The 13257-nt window shown below is 41.4% G+C and overlaps 1 protein-coding gene across 1 annotated transcript in view; it reads right to left on the reverse strand.

The window, feature by feature from the left end:
* LOC146862013 (alcohol dehydrogenase 1-like) overlaps positions 1 to 13257 on the reverse strand; it is a 216511-nt gene that overhangs the window by 90107 nt on the left and 113147 nt on the right. The window lies entirely within an intron of this gene.

The following is a 13257-nucleotide window of genomic DNA, read 5'->3' on the forward strand; positions in this document are numbered from 1 at the left end:
CCGAAAGTACGGCTCGAACGCCGAACGCCAGGGACTCTGCAAGCTGATCCGGGCCATCCGCACGTATCCCTGAAGGTCCCGTACCAACGCCGCGACCCGACCAGCATCTGAATACGCTGCCGAACTACGACCCGGACCCATCAACTTGTCCCGCACTGTCCGTCGCGAACCCCACGAACTTAAGGTACTTTGATCTGTTCGCACCGCAGCGTGCGCGTGACGGACCCCGCAGTCTGCACCGATTGACTCGTACTTTCCTTGTTTTTAATGCGGACGAGTCGCACACCCAGGTACGAACCGTACAAAGCCTGAAAAGAAGCAGAATTGACTAAAAGAAGCCTATTTTTGCATTTTAAGACTTTTTACAAGAACATTGAACTTTAAAATAATACTGTGGTCATTTTAATCGTTATTCTGGTCTTGTGCTAAGCCTTATATAAAGAGAACTATTTTTTATATAACCTTGACTGGTGTCCATTTGTGGTGGGTCATTGTATTACTGTATGTGTTCACAAATGCTTAACCTATGACGCCCTGAGAATAGTCTTGACTGCTTGCGCCACACTACCTAAAGGGTGAGCAGGGGTTATTTGAAAGGGTGATCCCCTTATCCTGACTTAGAATTGAGAGTCCCTGCTTGTCGCAAGTGCATACCTGTGCCAACCAGAGACGGCCATTTCTAACAGTCACTTAACAAAAACAGGAGCTTTCCCCTCTATAGGGGGACAAGAAGAATAGTCTAGGCCACCTCTCTTTTGGTTTATTACTGTCAATTCCCCAGGGGAACTGAGGTATCCCCCTGATAACTTCTCCACACTCCCTTTTCTTTGTATTATAGTATGTTCCACATTCGCCTGAAATCAAAAATTTGGGGAGAACTGCTGACAACCTAATTCCTAGTTATACTATGGCCTTATTTAGAGATCTACAAAAGATTTCTTCAAGATACAATGTTGTAACAGCAGACAAAATTAGGCTTTTGCAACCCTACACTGATTGACAACACATTAACCAAGAAGACCCTAGTACCTCAGCTTCAGTTTGTTTAGTGAATGCTTCACAAGTGAATATACAAAAGCAAACTACTTGAGAAAGTTTTGTAAAATAGGCTGCGAAGAAACAACCTAAGACTATTGGGGATAGAAGAGAATGTTGAGGGTGTGGATATCAGAGGTTTTGTTTTAAAATTATTTAAAGCCGCCTTTCCTGAACTCTCCCAATGGGCATGGGACTCGGAGATTCAGAGAGTCCACCGGTTTCCCTTAACTTTGAAAAAGAGCCCTGAACCGGGAGCAAAACCGAGAGCAATTTTGATTTTCTTTGGGAATTTTCTACTGAGGCAAGCTATCTTTGAGAAAGCCCGACCTGATGCCAAAAGATCTGCAGAAGGGCACACTTTTTTTGTTCGCCCTGATTTCTGCCACTCAACAGTCGAAAGGAGATGGCGACTCCGATCACTGATTACTCCTTTTCAAAAGAAAGGGTGCGAGGTGTTCTTAATGAACCCCGCCCGTCTGAAGGTTATATTTTCTGGCAGAACACGGGTGTTTACTTCAGAAATTAAGGCTGAAGAATATCTTAAGGGACTTGGGGAAGGCTAGAGATCTCATTTATGTATTATACACGGGGTTTGTTCATGTTTTTGTCTCTATGGTATGCTGAATAGTGGATGTTAGAGGCAGGGAGCGGCCTGGGGTCACTCGGGCAGGGCAAGGGAAGCCATCATATGGGTCATCCGACCTATTTTGCCTGTTTTTGGGGGGGTAGGGGGAAGCCTTTGAGGGGGGAAGGGCTGCGGACAGAGATTTGTTTTGGGAGAAATCAGAATTCAATGGTCATGATAATTCAACCAAAGTTGGTTTTGTATAAGAGGTTTAGAAACAACGACTGGATGTATCTTTTTCTTTTTTTTTCTGTATGGCTAACCTAAGAATCTTATCAATAAATATTTGTGGACTTAATAATCCGTCCAAGCGACGTCGGATAAGTGAAGATTTGCGCTTTTTGCGGGCGGATGTTCTCTGCCTACAGGAAACACATGTGGAGGCCAGCCAGCATAAAGTTATGAAGATTGAGGGATTTCAACTTGTGTCATGGACTAAGCTTGAGGCTAAGACCAAGGGTGTGGCAATTTTAGTTAGACCTGGAAAGGTTAATATTATTCGTTCTGCTGCGGACAACCTCGGTCGTTGGGTAATAGTACATGGTAACTTTCAGGGTAAAAATATTACACTTTGTTCTATTTATGGTTCTGTTCTGGATGACCCTACTTTAGTTAATTGGCTCAGCTTAGAGCTGATAGGCTGGCCATCTCCGTTTATTATTTGTGGAGATCTGAATATCAATATAGAGTCTGGCACTTTAAATCAGTTAGAGAGTGTCTATACGGGGAGGAAGCCTAGGGTATATCGTGCTCTAAAAAACTTAATAGATCTGCATGGTCTAACTGATGCATGGGCTTTTTTTTATCCGGCTGACCCCGGCTTTACATATTTTTCTGCACCTCATAGGATTTGTTCAAGGCTGGATTATTTTTTTGTTTCACCTGTATTACTTCAGGGCTCTGGTATTTTTAGATTTCCACGAGTAATGTCTGACCATAACCCGCTCTTGCTTGAAATAAACACTATGGTCTGTAGGACTCAAATTAACGCGTGGACGTTCAACCGTGCATTACTCAGGGACATAGGGTATATCGATAATATGTCTGTATGGATTACAAGGTTTTTAGAAGAAAACATTGATAGCACAGATATACAGAATGTCTGGGATACATTAAAGGCAGGGGTTAGGGGTGAAACAACACGGTATGGCTGGGAATCTCAAAGGAAAGAAAAGGCGGAACTGCAGCGATTTTATACAGCACTTGCAGAAGCAGAGCAGAATCTGGTCGGTCAGATAAGGACGGGTGGTGATAGCGATGCTGCCCAAAATCGGATTATTTTAGTAAAATCAGCTATAATTGAAATCTCTCAGGCTCAGGCAGCTAGTAAATTCTTAATATGGAAATCCAAAATGTTCGAAAATAGTGAGCGAGCAGGGCACTTGTTAGCTTCAAGAATCAAGGAAAGAGAAATAGCCACGCGTATTCAAAACATTCAAGATCCAGATATTGGTTTGGTGTCGGGGGATAAGGATATTTTGTATGCCTTTCAAAAATTTTATCAAAATTTGTATAGGGAAGATATAAGTGATAATGATCTGCATCAGAGGAAAATACAAGAGTATTTACGGGAGGTTGGGGTTGACACACTACCCCCGGAAAAACGTGATGCATTGGATGCTGAAATAAGTATGGAAGAACTTTTGCAAGCCTTAGATCTGCTCCCGGGCGGGAAAGCTGTTGGTCCAGATTTCATCCCAGGAGAGTTCTATAAAGTATTCCGTCTCCAATTGACTCCTGTTATGTTGGCTCTTTTTAAGACAGTCCAGATGGGGGAATCCTCCCCTGAGTCCTGGCAAAAGGCCCGAATTATAACTTTCTTAAAAAAAGATAAAAATCCTACAGACATGGGCTCATACCGTCCTATCACGCTTATTAATAGCGATGTTAAAATCTATGCTAAGGTGCTTGCCATGAGATTCTCTGGTGTGATTAAGTCACTGGTTTCTGTTTATCAACACGGCTTTGTCCCAGGTCGGGAAACAATTAATCACATTCGTCGCACTATCACTCTTTTTGATTACAGTAGGGTTACAGGGGACCCTATGGCCTTAATCCTGCTAGATGCGGAGAAGGCGTTTGATAGGGTCTCCTGGCCCTTCTTATGGGCGGTTTTAAGATACTATGGGTTTGGAGAAAGATTTATTACTGCAATACAAATTATGTATCGACAACCCACCGCGCAAATCTCAATTATGGGCTCGCAATCGGGAACTATTAATATTGCAAGAGGCACTCGACAGGGCTGCCCCTGCTCCCCTTTATTATTTGCCATTTATATAGATCCCTTAATTAGGAAATTTCTTTTGAACAACCGGATCAGTCCAGTAAGATCTAAGGGTGGGGAAACTAAGATACTGGGCTATGCAGATGATCTTGCTATTTTAACAGATTCACCCGAAACTGCTTTAGTGGAAATTCAAAAATTGACATCTCAATTTGGCAAATTATCTGGCTATCATTTAAATGAATCCAAAACCCAAATTATATGTAATGATAAGATCGTACTGGTGGACTATAGGGTTACTGAGTCTGCTAAATATCTTGGGATTTTAATAAATCCAAATCCAGAGGTGATTGTGGAGATTAATTTGAATCCTTTGTTGGGTAAAATTGAAAAGGATGCCCGGCGGATGAATAATCTTTATCTAACACTCATGGGGAGATGCAATGTTATAAAGATGCTTTTTTTGCCAAAGATTTTGTATCTCCTCAGAGCTATCCCCATCCTATTTGATTTAATATGGTTTAAAAAAATCGAACGTATCATTTCATGGTTTCTTTGGGCAGGGAAAAGACCCAGACGAGCCTTTAAATTTATGACTTTACCTAGAGAAAGGGGTGGCTGGTCCGTGCCCAATTTTCAGATTTATTACTGGGCCATTACCTTGAGACATATTCCAGTATTGCTAGATTGCCCTGATTTTGAGGAGCGGGAAAACTCAATATATAAACTGGTGTATGGAGAGGAAATCTCAGGGGTTTTATTTAAGCATATAGATTTTGCATACTTTAAACGTGTGAGGTTTAAAGGTCTATTTGCGGCTTTCAAAATTTGGACATCTATCCGCAAACTATTTAATATTGGTAGAATACACTTATATACTCCAGTTATTAGTAACACTCTTCTGCCCCAAATCTTTTCTGATGGATACTTTAGAGAATGGAGGTCCCATGGGGTCAATAGGCTAGGGGACTTGGTTTCGGAGGATGGGGTACGGACTTTTGAATACCTCAAACAGAAATTCACTCTCGGCAATCAACATTTTTTTAAGTTTTTACAGATTCGGGATTTTCTTTCTCGGAAGATGGTCAGCTGGACTGCTATCTCGTTACTTGAGGCTATTAAAGGTGGGCACTCCACAATATCTTCAATTTATAAAATGATTAACGAAAAAAGAAAAGATGATTTGGATAAGCATTTTGGCAGATGGCATACAGGATTGCAAGTTGGGCAGGAGATCTGTGAAAAATCACTACGGCTCAGCTACATTTCTACTATATCCGCAAATCTCCAAGTTCAATGCTTTAAAACCTGGCATAATCTGTATATAACCCCGCAGCGTATTCATCAATGGGGGGGGACCACGGGAGTTAATTGTCCCAGATGTGGTGAGTTTGCGGTTGATATTATTCACATGTTCTCTTCGTGCCCCAATTTGCTTCCTCTGTTCAATAAAGTTGAACGATGGCTGGAGATATTGTTTCACCGCGTAGTTCCACTCTCATCACAGGCAGTTATATTAGGGGTAACTGAAGTGGATATGATGCCCCATGAGCAAAAGTTATTCTTTGTCTCAATGGCTGTACTTCGATTATGTTTAGCAACTGTTTGGCTAGATCCATCCCCTCCATCGGAACATGAATGGTTTAGCAAACTTCTAAATACAGGGAAGTGGGAGCTGTTGGTTTTTAGAAGGAGAGGCCCAAGAGCCCGTAGAAAGGGGGAATTGATTTGGGCTCCCTTGATTAATTGGTTGGATTGTGTTAATCATTGATTCTTGAAATGTAGTATGATAGTAATGTATATTAATTATGTTTGTATCATGTATATTATTTAATTAGTTATGAACTCTACGGGATGTTTTCTCTCTTATTTCTTTTTTTTTTCTTTTTCATTTCTAGTTCTCAGCCCTCAAGGGTAGCTGGGTGGGTTCAGGGTGGGGGGTGGGCTATTTTGTAAAAATCAGAGTCATGATGCAGATAAATGTATTTGATGAAAATTATGGTTGAATGTATGAAGGATCGCTGTGTCATGTACTCGTCAATAAAAATTTAAAAAAAAAAAAAAAAAAGAGAAAGTTTTGAACATTTTCTAGATTTATAACATGTACAGTTAACAAAATGTGCCTGAAGTAGCTGAAATATACTCCATATTTTGAGGATACTAATTAAAAAAAAAATACTCCTAAGTGTATTCCTTTCTAGTCTTTCTTCTATGTATAATGATTGATATTTAAGTCATTCCGTTCAGTCAATCAATTTAACTTTATTCGATTTCAGGAAACAAGATAATAAAAATACAGTGCATCATAAAATACATATTCGCTCGTACATTACAATTTCTATAAGTTTAAAAGACAGCACAGATAAAAACAAGTTAAAAAAAGTCTTTTTAAGCTATAACTAAGAAACCCTCTGTTACATGGCATTAGATTCATCCAAATCCAGTATAATGTGCAAAATGTTCAAAATGTGCAAAAAGCGCCAAAACTATTGAAGTAAGAACATAATTAAAAGACAAACGATCTCCCATTTGATAGGGCCATACCTAAATAAGAGGCAAGAGAAAAACATACATAAGGGTCAGGGAGCATTTGTAAGAAGGACAAATCTGGGCGACATTGTTCAAGACGATATTTCCGCAGGAGGGGAATGATGTACTTTTGGCGTTCAAATGTGTAAAATTTGCCGAAAAATATCAAATGTAAATTTGACTGTGCGGAAATAGCATCACATGGACAAAGAGGCAATTTGCTAGTTGTGTACACACCTGCCGGATAGCCCAACATAAACGGGATTAAATTCATCCTAAAACGCACCAATACATATCGGTGCCGCATATTAGTTACAAAAGACAGATATGATTTTGCCACATCCAGAATTGTGGGTAGCCCCAAGTAAGTGGCTACCATGGGTTTGTCCCTGTTTTGAGCACGTCTTCTGTTATCCACATGTAGTTTATGCCGAGATTTAATTTCAACTTTGGAAATGGATTGACACGTGAGTAAGTGGCTCTGTGAAGAGGGAACCATAGCCTAATATCAACAAGGTTTCTTTAACATTTTTCAGCCATGATATGTTATGGGCATGTTCAAGGGTCAGACAGTCACTGATGATAGCTTGAGTTAAACCAACTGTCTCCCTTCGCCAAACCGAATGCCAGAGTAGTGCGGGTGCTAGGGAAATCACATCAGAGATATATCAAACATTCAAATCTTGATGCATGTTAAAAATTTGAGCAGCTGTTTGGGAGAGATAAAACCTTCTTATAAAAACCATCTTCTTATCCTTGAAGGACGTCAGCCTTTGTTGCACCCCAGATCCCTGCCCCATAGGTAGCTGATGCTACTGCTTTGGTGACGTAGATCTTTTTTATTGTGTCTATCGGTTTTGTACCTAGCTTTTTTTATGAACGAATGTATAGCCAGAATGCCCTTTTCTAATGTGTTGCTCCTATTTATAATCATATCAGACTATGTTCCTGCACTGTTAAATAAAACGCCCAAATATAAAAGGTCTTTGTAGTTCCAAACCTACGGGCCTCAATATTAAAAGCGGGTAATCTTTTGGGTTGTTTCCCCGTAATTAAAATGTAGGATTTAGCTTTGTTAACCTGGAGATCCAATGAAGCCATATAGGACACATAGTTATCCATGAGCTTTTGTAAAGCTAATCCAGTCCTGGGTATTAATACAGCATCATCTGTGTAGAGTAGAGTAGGAATGCATTTTTTGTTAATCAAGGGGACGTCAGTGACAGATTGATCTATTGCCCATTCAATGCCATTAGTATGAAATGAAAATAAAAGGGGGGCCAAGACGCACTCCTGCCCGACACACCGGAGAATAGGAAAAGGCCTTGTACATTCCCCCTGGCTACCAAATCTGACACATGCAGAGAACGGAGTATATAATTGGTGTATAAATATTATTATATTTACATCCATGCCCATGTCCTACACAATATTCCATAGTTTACTATGGGAGACACAGTCGAAAGCTGCGAGAGGTCCATAAAAATATTACCTTCTTTAGCTTGGGTTTATTTAGCTGAGATCAAATGGAAATTTAGACACTGGCCCAAGGTCCCCATCCTTTTCTAAAACCATATTGTACTGGTATTAGTATATTTTTTTCATTAGCCCAATCCTCTAATTTGTTTAGTGACAACGGCCCATCAATTTGGCTGTGCCATCCATAAGTGAGATCGGCCTATAATTTTTTGAAAGAGATTTGTCCCCTTTCTTATGTTTTGGGACAATAATTGTCCTTCTCCATGAATCTGGAGGACCCGCTACTGTGATTGCATTAAAAACATTTGTTAAAACAGGGATCCAAAGGTCAGGGTTTTCAAAAAAGAAAGAAATTGGATCCCAGTCTGGGCCTGGAGCTTTAGAGGTGCTACATTGCAACAGGCCAGCTTTTACCTCCGCCATAGAAAAAATAATCAGAGAATACAGGTCCGTGATCAGAGGATCATCAACCAACATTTCCCTATCTGAGGCTATACCAAATATGCTTGTGCAATGATCTAATGGAGTGTTATTTATATCCCAGAAGTCTTTCGAGTTTTTTAAAGATGCTGCCTGTTGCAATTTATCACAAGCATTCTTTTTCCGGGGTTTTAATCTACATCTCCTGGCTTCCTTATATTGAGTGCGTAGGTGAGTAACCAGTGCCCTGTCTCTTGGTATCTCCCTTAATGCCGTGTTTAGATTACTGAGTGCCTTGGAGCAACTGGCATCAAACCAACGGGGGACCGAGGTTTGGTGCTTCATCTTAAGAGTCCGTAAGTTGCTTTCGACAGCATGCAGAACCAAAACAAAAGCCTGGACTATGCCTGATGGATTATTATAGGGGTCTTGGCAGGTCCCTATTTCCAGCTATGTATGTCCAACTAATTTGGTACAATTTAAGTCTATCATCTATACCCATGTTTTTTTACACACCTATTTTACCTGCAAGTTCAAAACAGGTAGCATCAAAATAAGCCTAAAATCAATGCTCCATAAATCCCATTGCAGGAATGGGACAGTAGAAAAGTGAAATCACGTTTCATGACTCACAAACTCCAATTTGGTCAGTGCACATTCCAATAAATAAAGAAATGTCTCAAAGTAGGTGCAATATAATGCAGAACCTTGGGGCATTCGTTTGTGAGTATATTTCTCCAGTGAGCTGTAAAACCTGAAGGTGGAAGCTGTCGAGTTAACAGGGAGCATCCGAAGTGCAGATTCCTTGCATCTTTGATTACCCTTGCCCTCAGCCAATTATTAATTTGAGTTGGTGGTTGTAGGTGGGGCCATGCGCACTCGTTTTGGGGGGCCAGCACTTATCTTTCCTCAACAAGGATTGATCCACTGCAAGAGGGGAAAGCTTGAGGAAGAGATAGTCAGAAAAACAGTGAGAAAGAGAGAAAGCAGGGATGAAAAAGAACCTGCAAGAGTGAGATAAAGTGGCTGGGGGTATCTGATGGTGGATTAAAGAGACATAAGGTGGATGCAAGACTACGCAGCTTTGTCCTTCGGCACCTCGACCATTAATAGTACTAGCAGTAGCTTCTAAATAGATCTTTGGTCCCTGGCACTTATTTATTTTAAATTAAGCACTTCAATTCCACCACAGTACAGTGCATTTAGCCTGGTCTAACCAAGCTCAGTCATCTTTAGGGTGTGTCAGCTGGTGCATAGAAGGGCCAATGTGTGGGATCTTATTGCCCTTTCAAAAAAACATAAAATAGTGTTTTCCACTCTGCAACTGTTGGATAATAATAATTCACAAATATGGCTAATATGTTATACTGGAGAGGGTAGCTCCCTGTCCCATTGACTAATTTCCTATGATTGTAGTTATTTTGTTATTAAAATGTCTCCCACTGTCAGAGGTGCTGGAACAATTTTTAGGGTGTAGGTTGGCTGGCGACATCACCAAACTTAAGTGCCTTGAGTGTGCTCTCATTGTTGCTGATAAATACTTTCTTCCAAAAAGAGTTTGTTGATTTTAGGCTTTGTAATACACACCAAACCAACATTCCGACAACAGTTCCAGGAAAAAAAAAACAGATACAATAAACCCCCGCCCCGGTCTTCCCCGGCAGATCAGCTCCATCACATTTTACAAACACTCACATTATTACATTGCTCGTTTATCTATCGCTTACAGGAAACAGCCTTTACATAGTGGCTCGAACTACAATGTACCTTAACAACGCAGTCCAAACCACAAATGTGTCTTTACAACACATTCCTTTACCATTCAAGTTGTTACAGTGACTTGCCTTATGGAAAACATTGCAGCACTGATGTTTAAGATGTTTAAGTCCAACACTTTTCCTATTGTTGTGCAGACTGGAGTTGGAATAGCAAATTATACTATTCTAAATTCCAGCGCTTTCCCCAAGGCAAGTCGTTGCAATGACTTGCATGGTAAAGGAATGCGTTGTAAAGATGCATTAGTGGTTCGTACCGCGTTGTTAAGACAGGCGTGATAAATACCTGTATGGTTCGAACATACAACCCTCGATTACTGTCTAACGTTACATCATCTCATTGCAGTCTTGAGTATCAACCAGTTTCGGTGACTCATAGATTGTGGGCAGCCCATTGTAATCGGTTGGTTCAATAGGTAGTTTACCAAAGGACCCCATGTATTCTTGCATTTATGGCCCATGTCTTGCTAGTGCAGGTATGTTTTTCCATGGCCAGCAGCGACCACAGTTTGCCTGCCCATTCATAAATGGTCCAGACGTCAGTGATTTCCATTTGCATGAAACCAGCTGCTTTGCTGTCATATTGAACAAATCAAACACAAGGAGATAATGGACGGAACGCTGAAACTTTTCAGACACTCACCCCCAGTCACAGATCTGTGTTGAATCCATCATTGTTCTTTAGCTCATTTCGCCACCTCAGTTCAGACCCAGCTATATGCAAATCAGTCTTGAACCCTGTGCCTCATGGGAACAGTCCAGCCTGAACTGCCAAGCCAGGTTGTCTCTGAACTGGAAACAAGCATCCTGGGACCCGTTTTGGGGTAACACCCCTTATCAGCCAGGCTAGCTTGAATTCAGTGGCAAAGTGAGCAAGGGACCCACGTTTGGGCCTCCCCTGCCAACTTAGGGCGAACAAAGCAAACACAAGGAGATGATGGACAGAGCGCTGAAACTTTTCAGACACTCACCCCCAGTCACTGATCGGAGTTGAATCCATCACCGTTCTTTAGCTCACTTTGCCACCTGATTTGCATATGGCCAGGTCTAAACTGGGGTGGCATGATGAGCAAAAGAATGATAGAATTAACCCAGATCTCTTGACTGGGGGTGAATGTTTTGATTTACTCTGCATTCCGTCCATCAAGTGTGTGTCTTTTGCTGTCTTATTGATCACAATTTGCCAGTTCAAGTTACTTAGCATCTTGTATCCAACATATTTGGTATGATTTCTTTCCAAAATAATTGTTGTTTTGGACAGGATCACCACACATCTCCCTCCCGATTATAGCCTCTCCAACATTGCCCGATGTGTATGGATACATCCCCTTTTAGGTGCCAAGTGATAATGTCATATTCTTGTAGAGGGACACTTTATTTTTGACACTTGCATGTAGCTGGTACATAAGTTTCTGCCATTTTTTCATTGGTATTCACGCTTCAAGATACTTTGCCACTTCTTCATGTAGGACCATTGATCCTTAGGGTTGCTATCCCTTACTAACTGGTATATGCTAGAAATAGGTGCTTTTGGGGAAGTATAGCTAGGGAACAGTTTTTCCTCAATCCGTGAGCAGTCTAATGGCCACCATTTTCTTCTCCGGATATGATACCCAGTGTTGCAGCTGCCAGTACTTCATGCAATCATTATCTTGTAGTTTATATTCTTTCTAACAATGTTAAATTGTTTTTTATGTCTGCTTTATAGAACAAATTTCTAAGCATCCAGCAGCCTAAGTTAGCGCACCCCCGAAGTCCCTTCCACTGAGCTACCCAGCGTGAAGTTCAGGTTTCTCCACAGTGGTGTGTAAGGGGAGGGGAAGGACGTCAGAAGTTTCTTTTTGACCACAGCCTCCCATATGTCCATTGTGGTTCTCAGGAGCTCAGAAACAGTATGCTGGTTGTCCTGAACAAAAACTAGCCATGGCATTACCACAGTGCCCATTCCACCACTATTGCATCCATGTGGATCAAGTGTCTTTCTATCTCCCATAGTGACCACTCAAATAAATGTCAAAGCTGTGACCACTCAAATAAATGTCAAAGCTGTGTACCATAAGAGTACTGTCTCATGTCTAGCAGTCCCATGCCACCGAGCATTTGTGTGAATGCAAGACTGTCCGCTGCAAATTAGCGCTCTTACCCGGCTATATGAAGCAGTCTACTGATCTCTGAAATCCCAAAGATTCACTTCGAGAATTCTTACCGGGAGGGCCTGGAATACATATAATAGCCTAGGTAAGATATTCATTTTAATGGCTGCCACTTCCCCGATCCAAGAGATGTAAAGGTTTTGCCATGTTTGTAGGTCTGTGAGGATTGCATTGAATAGTCTGGGGTAGTTAGCGGTTTAGAGATTTTGCAGCTTAGTTGTGATCTTATGTGTCTTGTGAGATGCCTATTCCCAATGCCTCAGTCTTTGACAGATTAACTTTAAAACCTGACAATGCCCCATATCTAGCAATTAAATCTAGTGCTAATGGGAGAGAGCTGCATGGATCTGTTATAGTTAGCAATATATCTCCTGCAAATAAATTAACTGTGTGCTGCTCTCCTCCGAATGCCATGCCCTGGGTCTCTGGGTGTTAACTAAAGTGGACTGCGAGCAGTTCAATGGCCGATATAAATAATAGTGTCAACAGTGGACTGTTGGATGCCTCTATGCAATAAAAAATAGGGATGAATTCTCACCAGCACTCTAGCAGACGGTGCCTGATCGCTCATGCGAACCTGGATTGCACCTAACTGTCCCAACCCGGTTTCCTCGAGCACTCTAAACAGGAAGGGCCATCCCACCCGGTCAATGGAAAGGCTTTTTCAGCATCTATGGACAGGATCATTAGAAGGATTTTCCTAAGGGTAACGTTCTCTACGAGATGGAGCACTTGGAGTATGTTATCCACTGCTTGGCAGCGGAGGACAAACCCGGATTGGTCAGGATGGACTAAATGAAGTACATGGTGGATTAAGCAGCTTGTCAGTACCTTAGAATACGTTTTAACATCAGTGGTGAGGAGAGCTATGGGCAATAAGCCTCATACATCTCAGGGGATTTGCCTATTAGTGTGTTAGTGAGATGTGAGCCTCCCGCCTTAGTAGGAGTTACCCAGCCCGGTTGTAGAAAGGGACTGAGCAAGGACACCATCTTCGGGACCAGTTACGGG

This window comes from Triturus cristatus, chromosome 2_2 (genome assembly GCF_964204655.1).
Source record: "Triturus cristatus chromosome 2_2, aTriCri1.1, whole genome shotgun sequence".
NCBI classification, from domain to species: Eukaryota; Metazoa; Chordata; class Amphibia; order Caudata; family Salamandridae; genus Triturus; species Triturus cristatus.